Source organism: Halichoeres trimaculatus, unplaced genomic scaffold, assembly GCF_033239565.1.
Source record: "Halichoeres trimaculatus isolate MK-OKI-2021-1 unplaced genomic scaffold, fHalTri1.1 fHalTri1_scaffold_13, whole genome shotgun sequence".
In the NCBI taxonomy this organism is placed as follows: Eukaryota; Metazoa; Chordata; class Actinopteri; order Labriformes; family Labridae; genus Halichoeres; species Halichoeres trimaculatus.
The window spans coordinates 2,207,084-2,226,406 of record NW_027437191.1 but is presented as its reverse complement, the minus strand read 5'-3'; the positions used below and the strand labels follow the sequence as shown (position 1 = coordinate 2,226,406).

The window sequence follows — 19,323 nt, the reverse complement described above, 5'->3', positions numbered from 1 at the left end:
TAAGAAACATGAAGAAAGAACTATTCTCAGTTTACACACAAACTTTAGTGGCAGGCGGTAAGATAGATGCATTCCTGTTTAAATACAGAGCCAGCTCTGTACATGAGATATAAACCCTCAAATATCAAAATGTGATTATGTAAATTGTGGTACCCCAAGGGTTCAGTTTTAGGTCCCAAACTTCTTCTCTAAGTTTTAATTAATTTGATCTTTTTTTTTTTTTTTTGGTTAATTTTAAAGGCTTTTATGCCTTTAACCCATTTAACTACCTCTCCTTTTAACCCTTTAATTTTTACTTTCTGAAAGCAAGGGATATGAAATCTATTTAATTTTTAACCCTTTAATATTCCGTTCAAGAGAATGAACAATAAAAAAAAGCGTTTTTTGAGTTAATTATTATTATGATTATTATTTGTTGTTATTGTTGTTGTTGTTGAAGAACTAAGATTGGAAATCAAAAAAATCAGAAAAAATATATTAATATGTGGTGATAACCCAATCAGGTTTTACTCCGTTCAACAAATTTCTTTAAAAAATATTGTGACTACAAAAGGTGCTGTACTAAAGGGTTGCAGGTAGCAGGATGTTAAGGGGTTTAAGGGAGGACAGGATAGTGCATAGAGCTGGAACCCGGGAGAGAGCCTCGTAAGGCATTTCTTTTAATGCCACAGCAGCACACCAATGTTGTGGTTAAACCATCAAGCCTCTCTGTAAGCAGTGCCACTAGGTTTATGCAGTCATTTATGTATCCTCAGATCAACAGCTGCGACACGATGATTAAGTCCTGCATTGTTCCATTAGCTTATCTTTTTATGACCCATTATATCACCAGTTGGTTCATATTATTATTATTATTATTATTATTATTATTATTATTATTATTATTATTATTATTATAACACTCGGTTCATTCAACTCACTTCCCTCGCTTCCCCGTCTCCTCCCCTGTTACTTCAGGTGTGCACCTACTTATCATCATGTCGCTTTCTTTCCACTCTCATGTCAAAATAACACGGTCTGCATAAATCCATGTATGTAACATAAATCGTCTCCGCCCTTCTCTCACTCCTCACTCTACCTCCATCCTGGTCCACAACCTCGTCACTTCATGTATAGACTATTGTAACACTCCTTTTTGGTGTCCCCCATAAACACCTCCATAAGCTCCAACTGGTCCAGAACTCTACAGCCCATATCATCACCAGAATCCCCTCCTTTCACCTCATCACCCCTGTCCTCCAGCAGCTTCACTGGCCCCCAGTTAAATTCAGAATCACCTCCAAAATCCTACTGTACACATTTAAGGCCATCTACAACTTTGCCTCTCCGCACCTGTATGATCTCCTCCATATTGCCACCCCGTCCCGCTCTCTCAGGTCTTCCTCCTCCTGCCACCTCTCTGTACCCTCCGCCTGTCTCAGCACCATGGGGAGCAGAGCTTTCAGTTGCTTTGCTCCCCAACTCTGGAACTCACACCCACCTCATATCAGGGACATAGACTCTCTTGCTGTATTTAAATCAAAACTCAAAGCCCATCTGTTTCAGTAGATCTCCCCTCCCCCCATTCTTAACAACACTGTGTCTACTGTGGACTCCTTCCGGTTCCTGGGATCCACCATCAGAAGTAGACCTTCCACATAGACTCAGAAGGCACAGCAGAGGTTGTTCTTCCCCAGCTCAGGAAGTTCAACCTGCCCCAGGACCTGCTCATCATCCTCTACACCTCCATCATCCAGTCTGTCCTGTGCTCCTCCTTCTCTGTTTGGTTCCCCTCAGCCTCCAAACAAGACAGGCACAGACTACAGAGAACTGTCAGGGCTGCAAAAAAAAAAAAAAAATAATAATAATTGGGGCCAGCCTGCCCTCCATCCAGGACTTAGACCTGTCCAGGACCAGAAACTGAGCTGGCAACATCTCTGCAGACCCATCACACCCTGGACACAGACTGTTGAAACTGCTCCCCTCTGGCCAACGTTACAGAGCTCTGTGCGTCAGGACATCCAGACACAGGAACAGTTTCTTCCCCCAGGCTGTAACACTAGTGAACAGTTAACCCTGTCATAAAAAAAAACATTCATATACCTCATGTACAGCTACAGCCTGTCTGTTTCTGTTTGCACAATCATGTTTCAATTTTTCTTTCTTTTGCAAATTGCACAGTTCTTTGACATCCTTTTCAGTGCACTATTTAATTTTAATTTTATTTTAACTTTTGTGTATTTATATTTTATTCTTCTCTGTACAAAGCTCCTTATTATAATAATAATTTTTATTTGTTATTACTACTTAAGCTCTATTTTTTCTGTTTTTGTAATATTTAGTGTGTGTCTATAATAATTGTACAGAGAAAGTGTGGTTAACCAGAGTCAAATTCCTTGTATTCTTGAGATACTTGGCGAATAAAAGCAATTCTGAGTCTGATTCTGATTTTAATAAACTGTGAAGTGACCTTGAATGTCCAGAAAGGTACTTTTAAATAAAATGTATTATTATTATTATTATTATTATTATTATTATTGTTATTATTATTATTATTATTATTATTATTATTATTATTATTATTATTATTATTATTATTATATCTATGACTAAAGGGGAGAATCTGCTGATTAACTCCGTTAACTCCGGACCATTACAATCATTTCCAGAGCAGCAGCAGTAGCAGCCATACTGAGTTACATAAAGCTCGAACAGGGCTGTGCAGCTAAAAGACCGCATCAAGTTTGATCTTCAGAGTGACTCTCTGAAGAAACAGAGGGCATCATCTATGTACCATCCACTTACGTAACCAAGTCCAGGCAATCAAAGCTTAGCCAGCCGCTTTAAAATCTGACTTAATGTCCCATTTACAAGCTCTGCACTTTGCATGTGAGCTGACTTCAGCAATGCCAGCATCCAAATTGGATCAAGGTCTCCTCAGGGTCCACAGAAGGTACTGGTGGAGCAGCCATTTTGAGAAATCAGACTTTTGTAGTCTGGCTTGAGGTCAGGTAAAATGTTAAGTTAGAATTAGTGTCTCTGGGGGAGGAATCTTAAAATTATTACTCCTCTTGATAAAATGTCTTTTTTTTATTTCTGTCATCCATCTCCATCCCTAATAAATCTGTGTGTTTACACTTGCTGCTTGAGAAGACTCTCTTATTTCAAACATGCTGTATTAATCACAACAAAAGACACAGAGAGGTGATCAACACACCAGACCTGTCAGGCACAGATACTGCTTAACTGGAGATGTCATTCCCTTTTTGTGCTCTTATGTGTAATCAAGAAACTACCACATCAGACTTCTTATGTTAGCAACAAGCTAACAAGAAGCTAACAAATTAAACTTGGTGTGTCAGCTCCACACCTCCAGGTCAAAAACCTGGAGAGACTTACGCCCCATGTCAAATCCAAGAAAGCAGCAAAGAGGTGTCCACGTCTGTTTGTTCTGTCACTGTGTACCTGTTTTTATAGTTTCAGTGGTTTTAATTTGTTTTAATTATTTTTTCTGGCCAAAGCAGAGTCTAGTTTTTCAGTACAAAGTTTAACAATGTTTTTCAAAATCAAATTTTTGGTTTGTGATGTTTTAATAATGTGGACTATTCATCACTTGACAGCTCAGTCTTTGTGAGCCTTCCCGCCGGACACCTGCGTCTGATGTGTCCTACATGTCTGCCTGCTGCCGCTGCCATGTGTTTTGCCCCTGTGCTGGACTTCTTCACCTGAGGGTTTCCTCCTGGGTTAAGCTGCATGGATCTGTGCTCCAGAGAAATCACGTTTTCATATGTCGCTGTTCCTGCTGTCTACCTGCGGTAGGATCTACTGATGTCTCTCGTGAGTAACCAGTGCTACTACACCCAACTCCCTATGCTGCTGCACAGGGTTTGTTTCTTGGAAAACAGCTTGGCCTTGGTTGGGCTGCATCTCGTACTTTTAATCATCTTCCCAGCACGTAGTGGTGCGGTCTTTGAACATGTTTTAGAGCTTAAAGTGTTGTTGTCATGGAACTTCTGCGAAACGGAGTCACACTCTGAGAGTGCAGCGGGGTTGCTGTGCTGTCCGTTGACCATAAGTGGGCATACGAGCGCACTTTCTCTCGAATCGCACGAACAGTGGTGTGACTTTATGTTGGAGTGCTTAAACACACTGATGCTGCCCTGTCTTTGGTGCACCATGGAGTGGAGAAGTTACTCTCACGACGGCTACGTTATTCTCGGCTCATACATGCTTCATTCAAGGCATGCTGAGCCAGGATAACTGACGGAATTTACTGATACTCATTTTGCTGTTGATTTCGGGTAACGTCCAGCCTAATCCTGGGCCCACTGACAGTTAACCTTGCAACACTGGATTAAATACCCCATCTGATTTTAAAACCTGGACTGGGCTTGGTTTTATTTACTTAAATGCTTGCAGTCTAATATCTAAGCTAATCTAAGATTTTAAATCCCAGTTTGACTCATTGAGTCTTTTCCAGATTGTAGACAAACCAACCCTAACCCTAACCCAATCTGAAATGTCCAAAGAAGTCCACACTGATTTATCTTATTTTGACTAACGTTCCTTATAAATTTTCATAAGTGATCACTGTGTTATTGCTACAGTAAGAAACTCTTAATTACCAAAAACCAAGCCTTGAATCATTGTTAAACAAAATATAAAGGGTTTCGTTGAACAAAGTTTCTCTTTTCTTTTGATTGGGTAAAAATGTATGTCATTGACAATGTGGTACATGCCTGGGAATATTTTCACAAAGGCCTTTTGAACACAATAAACAAGCACGCTCCTTATAAAAGAAATACTGAGTGAAGGGACTAGATAATGCGTGGTTTACGCCTGTGCTCTCTAGAATGCTTGGGGAGCGTGATTATGCACGGGCCAAAGCCAGGAAAACTAGACTTGACTCTGACTGGCTGAGGTTTAGACGGTTAAGAAACTCATGCACTGCAGCAGTTAAAAAAGGCTAAAGCTGAGTTTGTCCTCAGTCAAACCCTAGATTATTTTGGAGAATAACAAAATCCATATCTGTTTTTAACTTAACTGTGCCAGAGCCTTTTGACTTCAGACCAGTCACTGTCAGTGAGGTGCACAATGCCCTTAAACGTTTAGATTCTAAGAAACCAGCAGGTCCCGATCTTTTAGAGCCTTATTTTTTAAAACTATCCTCAGATTTCATCTCAACTCCTTTAACCTATCTTTTTAACCTGTCCTTGACCACTAGTAGGATTCCACTCCTGAAATCTGCATTTGTCCTCCCCCTGTTAACAGGTAACCTTGCAGAGCAGACAGACCTGCCTGATTTAGTTTCTGAACTCCTGCAGGTCCATCTTGCCAGGCTCCAATGACCAACGATTTCACTCAGCTAAATTCTAGCGGCCCAATCAGGGAAGAGAGGCGGGAGCTGTGGGAGCAGACATGACGTCAGCAGACTTTCGTACTTGTTAGCGTTCCTTTGATTCTTCAGTTAAATTTATAAAAACGGAAGCTGTCGTCTAGCGCCTTTTCACAGCTGTTTCTTGTGATTCAGTAGTTGGTCATCTATTGTTTCTTAGAAGCAGCAGCTCGCATAAGCTACATCATACCGTGGCTTGATGTGGATTGGCCCGTGGTGAATGTGTTAATCAGAACGGTCGTCCAATCACCAGCTGCAGATTTTTTTTTTAAGTCCCGCCTCTGAAAACAAATCGGAAGAGCTGACTTGTGAAATAATTCCGTGGCGGATATATGAAACTGTCCATCTGGTGTGTCAGGTTACTTAAAAGGGGGTGACCCCACAATGCTAAACAACTACAGACCTATTTCCAAATTAGGTGTTTTAGTAAAGAGTTAAGAATCCCTTGTGGCAGATCAAGTTAAAGAGGTTTTAATATCTAATAAGATGTTAGCAGAGTATCAGCCAGGCTTCAGGAAAAATCATAGCACAACCACAGCTGCTCTTAAAGTAGTTAGTGATTCTATACATTTTTTGGATCTTAAGGAACATTGTGCAGCTCTTTTTATTTATTTGTCCAAGGCCTTTGACACTGTTGACCATGTCCTTTTAAAAAACAGGCTCAAGGGTATCGGTCTGTCAGAGCATTCAATCTCCTGGTTTGGCAATTAGCTGTACAACAGATCTCAGTGCGTGAAAGCTGATGGCTTAACCTCTGGTCATCTTCGGGTCTGATCTGGTGTTCCACAGGGCTCAGTCTTAGGACCACTTTTATTTACCCTGTATATTAACAGTTTCTGTCATAATGTCCCTAATACTAATTTTCATTTATATGCAGAAGATAGTGTTATTTATTGTTCAGCTCCCACACAGAAACACGCCCTTTGCTTTCTGTAGGAGGCCTTTGACATTGTACAGGAAAATCTGAGGGACCTAAAGTTGGTTTGGAATTCTGAAAAAACAGAGCTGATGACTTTCACAAACTCAAAGCAGAAATCACAGAGCCTTCCATCTATTGTTACAGCTCAGGGTCATGTAATTGAATCTGTTTCTCCATGCCCCTGCTTGAATATGGTGATGTTTTATACCAGCATGCTTCTTCTCAATACCTTAAATCATTGGACACTGTTTATCATGGAGCTCTAAGGCTCATAACTAATCTCCAGGCCCTAACTCATCATTGTACTCTGTATGAGCGAGTTGGGTGGCCCTCTTTGACCATTCGTAGACTGAATCATTGGCACACTCTGATTTACAAGGCTATTCTTGGCCTGCTCCTATCATACTTGAGTAGTTATACTCATGTAAAAAGTCCTGGAAGCTACAGTCTTCGTTCTGTGACTCAGTTACAAAATCTACTCTTGCTATCGGTCCCCAAAGTTTGTCTTGAAATGGGCAAAAGAGGCTTCAGAGTCTTTTACAAGAAAAAATGGGTCTTGGAGAGCTGGTCTCTTTGAATAATTTTAAATGCAGATTGAAAGCTTTAGAGGATGATGAAGTAGGCTGTAAATGCTTTTACTAACAAATTTTTTGCTCTGTGACTTTGTCTTAACTGATTGCTATGTCCGTTTCTGTGCTGAAATCGTTTTATGTCTGTGACTTTGTAAATGTGCTGCTGCCTGTCTTGGCCAGGACACTCTTGTTAATAAGATTTTTAAACTAAATGAGGTTCTTCTGGTTAACTAAGGGTTAAATAAATAAAAAATAAACACTTCCTACTATTGTGTATTTACCTCTACAACGTGACAAACATAATTTTTAAACTGTACACTTTCTTGTTTGCTGCTGTAACCTCATATTTTTTTCGCGTTGTGTTTCAGATGAAGGAGAAGGTGTATCTTATCTTATGTAGTATGTTTATACTAATACCAAACTCTGTAGATGTGCCTTCAAATACACGAAATGTAATAACAAACACCATCTACATGATACAAAACAAACTTTCAAGACCAACTTTCCAAATTAAGAGCACAAAACCAAAATGTCAGGAGGAACATGAAGCCCGATCGGTCAGATGACTTTTACAAAACATTTGATGAAACATTTGATAAAGTTATTTTTTTTTTTTTTTTTTGAGCTTCAGTTTTGGATGCTCCACGCCCATCTGTGTTGTCTAATTAAAAAGAAAAGGGCCATGAATCAGGGGAGGAAGTGTCTGATGTATGTATCACTAAACATTTATTTATTGTCCCTGTGTAGGAAAAACCTCAGATAAAATGACATGCGCTTATGCAGAGATAAACGAACACAGGTTTCAAACTAACTTGATTAAAAAGTTAAAGTTAAAGTTTAAAAGTTAAGGATTATTATAAAGTTATCTACAGGCTGGTTGTTGAAAACTAGACTCAAAGAAACACATCTCATGCTATCTGCTGAGAGATAGGTGTAGGTTTCTTTTACCAAAATGAATCTTGTATTATAATTTTACCTTTAAGTGAGGGTTAATGCAAATCTTCTCTTGGTGTAGCCTCTGCAGAAGATGAATCGACAGCACACAAGTTTTTTGTGTTTTATTCGGTAACAGGTGATGGGTGTAAAACACCAGTGTTAAGTATGAAATGTGTAGTGTTTTTTTTCCCCAAAGGCTGACATGTTTGGATGTTTCAGCACATTAACCTAAGGTGGCATGACCCTTCACTGATCGAGTAAAGGCCTGCGTCCGTCAACAGTGATGTAACATTACTCAACAAGCTGAAGCGTCTCCACAGCTGGGGTTCTCCCTCCACAGAGGAGCGAGTGAGTGCTAAGTGCTACAGAAACATCCCAGCAGCCCGCTCTAGCAGTATGCATTATTGACCTTGGTAGTCTAAGACACCATCACTTATTCATCTGACTCCACTGTAACCATCCACATCTCAGAAACACATGACTAAAAAGCAGAATGTGGAAGATCAAAACAAAAGCTGGATACCTTCCTCTGACAGGGAACAACAGTTCAGACGCTGCTGGAGGAGCTGATTTACTGAAAGACTAAGATGAGGCTGTGTTAAATGTGGCTCTGAGGAGAGCTGAACCTGTCTGTCGGTCCAAAGATCAAGATTTAGAACGGTAATTAGACAGTTTTCATTGAACAGAGTGTTAGAGACATGTTTAAATAATCCAGCAAAACCTGGAAAGTTTAGCCCTGTCTGTTAGACTGCTTACAAACCAAGGGCTCTAATTTCGTAGACCAGGTGCAAGCGCAGGCGCACCTGCCCTGCGCCGGCCCCCGCCGCGTGGACAGGGTGTGACCAGCGCACTTTGCAAGTTTCTTGCAGTGCCAAGAGAGGCACAGTCAAGGTGCAGAGGCGCAATGGAGCGCAATGGAGCGCAGAGGAGCGCGTCCACGCCTCCCTCAGCGCAAATGGCAGAGAGGGAGGATAAAGCCGTGAGTGGGTTTAACACAGCGCTGTTTTCACCAATCAAATGAGCGCCTCTCCTCGCCTTTAAATGCCCTGCGACCGAGGCGCTGCGTCTGATTGGTCTGGATCCCCAACACCATGGAAGGTATGGTGGAAAGACCTGGTAGCAAAGACGGTCAGAGCTGCTGTCCCTGCAGCAGGAGAATGGACAGCGGGGCGCATCGGAGGACACGAGGCACGTCACCGTGTGGGCCAGCTCCCAGGACAGATGTAATCTGTTCCTTTGTCGTTAATAGGAGTACAAAATGAAGAGACAGTTACACAGCTGGCTTATCCATTCAGAATACTTTTGATCCACCTGCACTCCTGGTTTGTCATCACCAAATAGCAGAACCTTTGGTGATATACTCTATACTCTCCTGGTGTCTGTGCCTCAACCTCCTTACAGTAATGTACTCCATCTTTTTAGATCACGTTAAAAATAAAGACTAAAACAGAGAAATATGGGGAATCACGGGTAAATCCTGAGTGACATACATTTATTTTGTTTCTTTTTTTCTTTGTCTTTTCTCTCCCTCTTTTCTTTGAATTAAATGAAATGAGAGAAGCCAGATATATACTCAGTATCAGATGTTAAGGCTGTTTATTGTTTAATTGTAAGATGTGCATCAAACTTCCAGCTGCCGTCAGGTTAACTTTCCATCATGACAAACAGCTTTAATCTGACATCAGATGTGAAGGGACAGTTAATATAGATATAAATGTATATGCTGGTTCAGATATTTACATTAAATAGTGATTGCTGTGATTGTTTACTGCATTAAAATGTGCCTGACACTCTGGAAACCTGCCTCTGAGGCTTTGTTGACATGTGCGCACATATGCGCCTGTCACCAAATTACAGCTGCGGAGGATGCGCTCCGCTTTGTGCCGAGGATAGACCAGGTTGGAGCTGGCGAGCTTTCAGCGCACTTTCTGCACTGTTTTTGGCACAAAATTGTCACTGCGCCAACATGAATCTGCTGACACCTCCCCCTGGTGCGCAGTCACACCCATCTCTGCACAGACGGTCTACCAAATTGTCAAACTGGTAGCGCATGGTGGTGCGCCGCACGAAATTAACACTGTCCGGGGTGCGCCAGGCTTGCGCCCCCTGCGCTGTGCCAGGAAATTAGAGCCCTGAATCTTTAACATAGCTCAATGCCCACTGGTACAAAAGATTATTAATTTCAAAGCACCTGGTTTTACCTGAGCCTTGTGTTACTTAACTATAACAGTGAGAAACACCTCTGGGGCTGTTAACGTGACAATGGATGACTCGTTTCTGCCCCTTCATGAGATGGAAACTTTTATAAAAACATCTTCCTGAATTGAATTTTTCTGAAATGCTGCAGCCACTGTTGCTCTGTAACTAGCAAGCCATAGTTTTCAGCTGATGTCATGCCCCACTTTGCGCATTTCACTCTCACTGTTGCAACTTAAATTGTCTGGGACAAAGCTCTGGAGTCTCGCATATTTAGCGTCCATTGTGTTCTGTTTCCTTTCCTCCTCCTCCTCTGCTTTGTTAATTAGAAGCTTCTTCTGGTCCATGGAGGAACAGGTGGTGGTCATATTGGGTGTGTCTTTACAATTATATCACCAGCTACAGGCCTGGCAAGCATACAGTGGCGTTTCAGTCCCTCAGTGATTTCATGTAAACGTAGATTTATTTTCACTCAGTTTTTTAGTGTTTTTATAGTGAAACGCTGTCGTGTAGACAGCCCTTCAGGTCTTAGCCAACTATTGAATAAAATTGATGTTACACATAAGACTGTTTAGTTTGGTTTGTCTCGGTAGACATGCATTTTGACTAAAACTGAGAAAGGCCCCCAAATTACTGACCCATAACGTCCCACTTTTTGGTACCTTTCTGTTGGGGTGCCAGAGATACTGATCTGAGCCAGAAACACTGCAGTCTGTTGATTGGTCACTTCCTGTGTGACAGCGGTAATAAAGATCAACACATATTCCTGTCATGTTAAAATCTCTAGTCAACTCCCTGAAGAGAACTTTTCTTTTGTTTGATAAATGGTGAATGAAAGTGTTGTCAAAACAAAACTGTGCTTTGTTTTTCTTCTTCAGTGGATTTATTAGCGGGGTACACTGTGCTGCGCTTCTGTGCCGTCATGTTATCACGTCGCCAATGCAGCCACAGCATCCAACTTACACGCTGCCTTCCAAGAAGGGCACAGTAAGCCTACAGCTATGGGCGTTACCGATCTGACCCGTCCTACCAGATTGTACTGATCCATACCGGACCACTTGGTGAAAACGCAGCTAAATTTCTTAAAAACAGAAAAAAATAAAAGCAGTCATACACAGTAAACAGCATCATTTAACCTTATGGTATAACAAAAAAACTGCTGTAATGTGATCTGCTGTAAAGCATGTTGAACCAGCAGTATGAGGTTTTTGGATGCTTGGATGCTGAGGCTTTTGAAGGCCTTACTGACAGCTGGCCAATGGCACGATGACAGTATGATTACAGCAAAGCACATGCCATGCAACACAAGAGTAACTGCACAGGATATATGCCCAATCTCAGGGCTGGAAATATGAGATCAGTCACACTCTAAATTTCAGTAAATGCGTTGACCCCTGCTAATGCTGTGACCCTCTGTAATCTTCATGTGCTCTAATTATTTTTAGTTACTGGTTCAGTTATCAGGTCATCTGAACACGTCTTACCTTCCTCGTTCATTCTGAACATGTTTCTGTCCAGTTTGTCTTACCTGTGTTTCAGTCTGTGTACACTTTTCTCACCGGTACTTTTCATTTACATATTTGCTGTTTACCAGCACAGGCCATCATTTCTTAAGCATCGTCTAAAAAAAGAAATGCAATCCTTTTGAAATCAACATTTTCTGTTACAAGGAAAAGTCTTTATCCAGCTTGTTTTAAGTGCCATCTCTGCACCCAAGTTTTCAGCTGTGTCACTGGAAAAACGAGCAGAGTGGGATAAAATAGCAGGCTGTGAACTTAGAAAGTGAGTCTTATTATCTATCTTCAATCACAAATAGGGTTGCTGTGACATTATTGGGCTGGAAGGCTCAGCAAATGAGGACTCATATGAGAGTTTGGGTCAGCACTGAAGCTCCCGAATCTTTGTTTTTAATGTCAGATTTAAATTTTATCGGACAGAAATCTAAATTAGGTGCAGCCCTTGTCTTCTAGATGTTGCTCTCTCTCTACAGAATAAGACTTAAAAGACTGAGGGTAAAGACAAGGGCAAGCATGGTGATATAAGGCTGACCACCACCCCCATCTCCCCCTCTGTAGCTGCATGGCTCCTTATCAGCCTCCTTTCAGCGCCTTGGAAACAAGCATGGAGCACAGGAGAAGGGATGGAGAGACTAGATGAGAGCATCTGAAGACTAAGGTATTTATTTTAAGCTTCTCCAGGCAGAGAGAAGCACAACTTAGCCGAAGTGAATTTAACATGTTCACTGCACTGTTTGAGTCCAGTGGCATTGCCCTGCAGCTACATGTCCAGTCCCCTCTGTGCTGTCCAAGGGTGAAATGGGTCCTGGCTGCATCATTAGCACACACTCACAAAGGGGCCCCTAGAGCCACATTTATTACCATGTGGCAATTAAAGATGACATCTTGACTGACCTGACGGGTCATGGCAATATGATGCCTGTCAGGCAAAACATGGCGAGGGGTGATGCTCATGGGCTGATGTTAGCAGTGAAACAGCATGCAGGTAGAGGACCATATGACTAACAGTCAAACCAGGAGTTTCAGTTTTTGTTGTCTGCTGAGAATAACTGGCATTCTGGGATTTTTCTGTAGCGTCAACATGGCATTTTCTACACTCTATGTGGGGAGAGCATAGATATCTCTTTCATGTCTCCACACTATGTGAAAACACAGGCTTGCAGCAGTTTTCAGGACAAAAATCGAAAATGTTTTAGGGATAGGGCATCTCGATGCAGCCCTCGTTAACACTGGAGACAACAGTCAATCTGCTGGCTCACTGGCACCAAACACATTCTTATAGTTGAGGGTAAGCTTCTTTAGACTGATCCCAAAGAGTGAGCCCCATCGGTTTATTTCAGAGGAAAATTTAAGCATTTTATGGTTCTACTTCATGGTCCTTTGGGGGCCACTTGTTAAGTGTCTATTCACATTTCAGACATCAAAATAAACAAGAAATTGAAATTATTTGAATAAAAACTCACCAATTTCAATCAAAGAATGAATAATAAATTTTGACCATGCTTGATGAATATATAAAGTATATCTATTAAAGTGTACCTAGTAGGAATTTTTAGTGCTGAAATGTGTGAAAGAAAAGCAGTGTTGATCTCATGAACTGCAGATATAAAAATCAGATTGTATTTGAAAAGCTGCAGTTCTTCATCATTTTCATTATTTTGTTTGTCCCCAAAGAAAGTCAGAAAATTGAGAGAAGTGGTTATAAAAGTTTAACATGTTTTAAGAAATGTTTCTCAAAAACAAATAAAAAACCCACTCTGTATCATTTATAATATGAGTGGTGATTGTACCGCTAATACTTGATTCATCACTAATCAGATCAGTTGCCAAAGTCCAAACATGCAGGCCGATATGACCCAACCTAGTCTGATTCTGTGGAGGGCTTTTATCAGTGTGCCAAATGAGGAAGTCAAAACAGCAAAAAGAACGTCTTCCCCTGAAACAACTGATCAGGCTCTGTGTAAAACCTGATCCCACACCATGTGTGCTGGTAAAGTTTGTATATAAATGCATTGCAGAGGCTTCCCTGCACCAACCAAGCTGCACTGCAGCATCATAAATTACCCAACCCAACAGAGAGATCTACAGCAACAGTATCACCAAAACCACACCACCAAACTCTCAAATCACAGAATGGAAGCATCCCCACACAGCCCTATGTTTACAGAATGCTGATACAGTAGCATTGTCCCCACACCTGAACACACAATGCTGTGTAATCTAGAGGACAGAGGGTATATTCATGTCGACCTAAGCAGATTAACATGTGACTTCATGCTTCACTGATGCAGGAATAATAAGTCCATACATACTTCACTCTGGATATAAAAGCTACAGACATACAGGGATAGAGGGGCTTAATGAGAGGTGAAAGTGATCTGTCTGAGGCCACACAGATCAATCTGTGACTGAAGCAGTCTGCAGAACATGAAGTAAAATCTGAAAATATTCTCTACTTAACTGACAAAATATTTCATTTTATCTGGAATGAACATTAAATTAGTGTTTCTAGTTTATTTAACCATTACAGTATTAACACCATTCCTTTTGAGATCTAATGTGGTCCTCATTTACCTGTGTTTTTTGTCTTCATTTTACCTTTACCTTTATTTTACATTCCTTTCATCATTCACAAGAATAGTAATTTAACCCTGTATGCGCAGGAGAGAGGACAGATGGCAGAATGACAATGCATTGCAGTAGTTCAGCCTCACAGATAAATGACTCCTAACAAGGCTCGAAAACAGGAGTTTTCTTCATTTTCTGTGCGCACCCCCCCCCCCCCAAATAAATAAATAAATAGATAAATAAATAAATAAAATAAAATAAAAATAAAGATAAAAAATAAATGAATAAATAATAATAACAATAACAATAACAATAATAATAATAATAATAATAATAATAATAATAATAATAAAAGCTTTCAATTGAAAGCATCACCTCTGTGGAAGCACCTGTCTAAAGTCAGATGAATGAAACAAAATAGATAAGTTATGGGAGCTCCTGGAATCTGTTTTTCATCTCTATTAATAACCATAAAGCTAAATTATAAGCAACTCTGACCCCAAGTTTCAGAAAACATTTATGACTGCTTCAAAAGCACATCCTGAAAACTAAAAAGGGTATCACTGTACGGTGAAACTAAACCCAAAGGTTTGTCTCTCGATAACAAAAATAACAAAGCAATGAATGAATATTGTGTCAAAGTTCAGGTTTCAGTAAAAGTATTCTGTTATTTTGTTTATATATCAATCATATTCATATGAAATATTTATGTTATGTGGTTTAAGAAGATGCCAATACTTCACTTTACTTCCTCACAGCCCTGAGGCCTCTGAGCAGCCATTTTGTTTCCATGTTTTTGTCCACATGCAGAGCGTCTCAGAGAAAGTGAGAGGCCTTCTCATGAGGCCACGAAGAGCTAAACTCTGACTTTTATCCTGGGGTGCTGTCACTTCGCTATTACTATCGTATAGCTCACACTCCCTGGTGGAAAAGTACACACTTCTTGTAGTTTGATTTTTTTTTGTCTAAAAACTTCAGGCTGTATTCTGATTTTCTTCTGTCTTTTCCTGCCACAGGGGGAGCTTCATGTTCTAGGAAATAAATCTATTCACACCCATGAGTTTGCACCATTTATAAAGTTTAGTTTAGAGGAATTGTTCCTCAGGCTTGTTAAAGACTGATTTGTAACGTTGACCCCAAATGTAACAAGCTGTTACATCTTGGGTAAAAAATTATGACATTTTGGGCTCAGCATTGTTAAATTTCAGGTTTTATTACATTTCTTTTTTTCTTTTTTTTTACATTGTATGTTGTGGTTACATGTGGAGCTCGAAGGTTTCTTCCACATTTAAAACATATTCTGAATTTTGTGATTTCTGATGTTAGTGCTCCAAAAACATAAAAATACAAAAAAAAAAAAGTTAATTAATTTTCTTGAATGTAACATTAAAGGGTTCAAAAAAAGACACTTCATACCTGTTGTGTTTAAAAGTGAAAGTTAAAGGGTTTTAAAGGTGAGGAAGATAAAGGGGTTAAGGTAGAGCCATCCTTGTTTTGATGCTAAGCTAAGTGAAGTAGCCACTTGCGTCATGCTAGGAATGTCACACTTTTCCCAACACTAGAATACTGTCAAACGTCTGATCTGAGTCTATGTGAATGAATTGTTTGTTGAACAATTAAAATTTTTCCTGAGAAATATTTTTCACCCACAGGGCTAACTCCATGCAGCACACGCCACAGTTTTATGGAAGTTAACTCATCAAAGAGTGTATAACAAAGCGCATACACACATCTGTGGTTTCATTGTGACTTTACACTGACAGGTGTAAAAAATCCCTTAAAATAAATAAGAATGACGCCAGTGGCTCTGGATTTGAATGTTTATCATTACTGGGAAAAACAAGCACACCTGACCACTGAGGAGTATTCTACAGGCATCCTGAAGACACACATCAAAACAAGCGCCTCTAAATCCAGGAGGATGATTCTGTTTGCCATGCAGATAAACCCTGAACCACACAGTGATAGGAGGACATTAACCCAATCAACTTGGTCCACACACAGTCCACACACAGTCCACTCTTTAAGAAAAGTGAGGCGGTGTCTAGACCTTTGCTCAAGAGCAGTTTAAAAAAATGCCCCCGACCAAAGCCTCCAGCTCCTCCTCTCCACATTATGCAAAGTCCTTTTATCTGCTGCTCTCTTTGTTTGTACCAGATCCAAATGTGATCTGCTCTTTGATATTCAGTTCTTTGAGATGATTCCTCATAAGGTTGTCAGTTAGTGTGTGAGGAGAGGCCTTTGTATGAAAAATGAGGGAGAAGTCTCCCTCACTGTTTATGACAGAGATGAAAATGTGCTGGTGTTTGAAAAAGATGGAGGCCAAAGGATTACCATGCTTCGATGATTTCTCCTTTAAGAGAAATATTCTGCAAACCCATTCGTGATGCCTGGAGCAGGTCTAACAAAGAACCACAAATGTGACTGTGTGTCTCATTTCATTTGACTAATGTGTGAGGGTTTTCAACATGTGGCTGCAGCATGAGGTCACTGAGAGTAGGTCCTTATGCATGCGGAAATGAAGGGTTAGTCTGGGCCTGTCAGCAACCTTTGAAACAATCAAAACTGTCAGGATTCATGTCCTGTATTTCTCTGGTTTCTTGGTTGTACCTTCTTAGAAACAAAAGAGGGAGAAGAAAGGGAGCTGTGACAGGAGCCAAGCTAAGGCCTGAACCTTTACCAAAACACGCAATGCGCAGACAGCCAGTGTGAACCATTGATCACAGAGGCTCACAGAGCAGCGCCGTTCAGGCGTAGAAGCTCCCACGACAGGCCAACAACAGCCAGACACAATCACAGGATGGTGATGGCATCGTGAGTCACTATTTATCCAGAGAGATGACCCTTGCAGTATCTGCCTGATACCCCCTCCCCACCCTTAGCAGCAGCACCTCTTCCTGCTCCTCTCTCCCTCTCTGCAGTCCAAACAGTGCACTGCAGTGATATTGGTATAGCGGTCATGGCAACTGGGCCATCTTTACGGGCTCTCTGTGTACTGTGGGCTGTTATCTGCCTTTGTCATGAACACACAGCTGTCCGTGTCCAAAGCCATTGTCCTTCAGAAAACAGCTCACATGTGTTTGACAATAAAATTTGATTTTTAACAGCATTACCAAGTCACACAAACTCTATCTTGGTTGACGCACAATGCAGGATTTCCAGCACTGTGAGAAACATTCAATGGACCCTAAAGTGACAGCATGTGTCAGCAAGCACCGTTAGCCACCCTACCGCCCCATGTGGTAACATATTATAATGTGCGCCGAAGATCAACACGATTTGAGATCCAATCTGCGGCATCGTCGAGCCCCATAATAATCAACAACCACATTTCTCTCTCTGCGTCATGAGGCACGCGTTCCTTTCACAGCAGCTATGGAGCTGTAGGCTACGCTGTGCGTGACAGACACAGCTGCGTCACACCAGAAAAAAGACAACACGTCGATGTTTGTCGGTTATTTCTCACCGACAAAGGTGAGTCACGTGCTGTTTTTTCACGCCGAATGTGAAAAGCGTTAAAACGTTGGTCAGATTACGCCCCTGCCCTGTCACGCTGTTCCACAGCGTGTGTGTTTGCCGCTAATACCCAGCATTACGGATGCAGCATTCCACACTGGTACACGCTGCGCATGTGGAACTCCAAGGTGCCAATCAGTCAGACATTGTGCACCATGCGTGATTTGACAGACATTGGGTGAGGGGCGCAATGACAGCGATAAGCGCCGCTCCGGAGACGGCGGGCTGGACGGTTTGAAAGGAAATTAAGAGAGAGGAAGAGGAGGAGGGGGTTGGGTGTCATAGTGCGGGTTTCACTACGGTTCTCCCCAGTAGTCTTGTCGCCTAAATCTCCCAGGAGATTCCCCCCCCACCCCAACAAACAGTGTGATATTCACACCTTTCCTCAGAACCGCTGCGACCGGGGTTCGGACTTTAGTTAGAGGGAAATGCGTAAAAGCATGACAAAAGGAAGCGACGCATTCATGGAGCTGGATCATGCTTCAACCCCTCCCTCCTGTTTATATAGACTGCGTTCCTCCCACCGACTTCACCATGGCGCAGTTTGCTTTGACACGATATTCTATCCATCACAGCGCACCCAGCGCATCGCCCTGAGTCCTCTGCTCAAAGCAGCGGGGAGGACAGTGTTGTTTTTCTCCGGGAGTGCCACGGACTGATTCATGTCCCGCCACCGTGGTGCGACATCAGCAGGCTACCTGCTGCCTCCATCGGCTAGAAGATGGGGGATGCGTCCCCCCAGTTCAGCTACGCTAATTTGAATGTACAGAAGCAAAAATGCTCAGGTCGGAAACCCCCTCACACCCCTTTATGATGCTGTATTTGAACCTGATAATCAAACGCATTATTAGTCTATCTCTGTTTTCCTCCTGACGCTGTCCACGGTGCTGAAACACCGAGAACGCCCACATTGAACATACGCATTATAGCGCAGCGCATCCCTCCTCGCAGCAATCCACTGCGCGTTTCAGATTTATCGCCCAGGAGGTCACGCATTTCCCTTCATCGCCTTCATCCCGGTATTGCTCAGCCTCACACCCTTCTCTTCCTGCTCACAATGAAGTGAATTATCAGCTTTTTCGCTGTAACATGATGATGAAACCCGAAAATACAAAATACTTAACCGCAGTACAAATATTCAGGCTGGGAGAAAGCAGACATCCAAAGCTCACATTTTCCATTGAGTCAAACCTCCCGCTTTAGAGCAAAAGAAGGGGAAAAAAGTGAAATCTGAAAGCCGTCGAAATGTTTGAGGAGATGTGATGGCTCCTACCTGTGCCTGATGTCGGTGTCCCGCACTCAGAATGGGAGGAAATGTCTGCGTATATCAACAGCTCCGTTACCAGCCTCTCTCTCTGTAGGACTGGGATGCTGCAAAGGCACTGCGCGTTGGCTGATTCGTCCTCACTTCTTCTTCAATGGGGGAAAGCAGTGCAGCGCTCGTCAAAGATGGCGGACACTTTTGACGTCAGCAGCAGTATTAATAGATGTCTGCCAGAAATGGAGAGAGAGAAAGAGAGGGACAGGAAGAGAGACTTCAAGAAGTCTTCGTTGTCATGGGCAGTTGCACGGGTTGCAACCCAGAATTTCCACTGAGGATGTTGAGAAATGTTCCTGTTGTATGTTTGGAAAGAGTGTACTTTGAGATCATGCACTCTGAAGAAAAGACCCACTACCTGACATGGAGCCTATCAAGCTTCTTTGATATTGAGTGTTTGGGGTAAA

The 19,323-nt window shown here is 41.8% G+C and overlaps 1 protein-coding gene across 1 annotated transcript in view; it reads right to left on the bottom strand.

The window, feature by feature from the left end:
• Positions 1-19,032, bottom strand: part of snap25a (synaptosome associated protein 25a) — a 38,537-nt gene extending 19,505 nt beyond the window's left edge. The window contains exon 1 of the mRNA XM_074684697.1: positions 18,872-19,032. The gene's annotated coding sequence lies outside the window, so the exon portion shown is untranslated. The remainder of the gene's footprint in view (positions 1-18,871) is intronic.
• Positions 19,033-19,323: the final 291 nt, after the last annotated feature.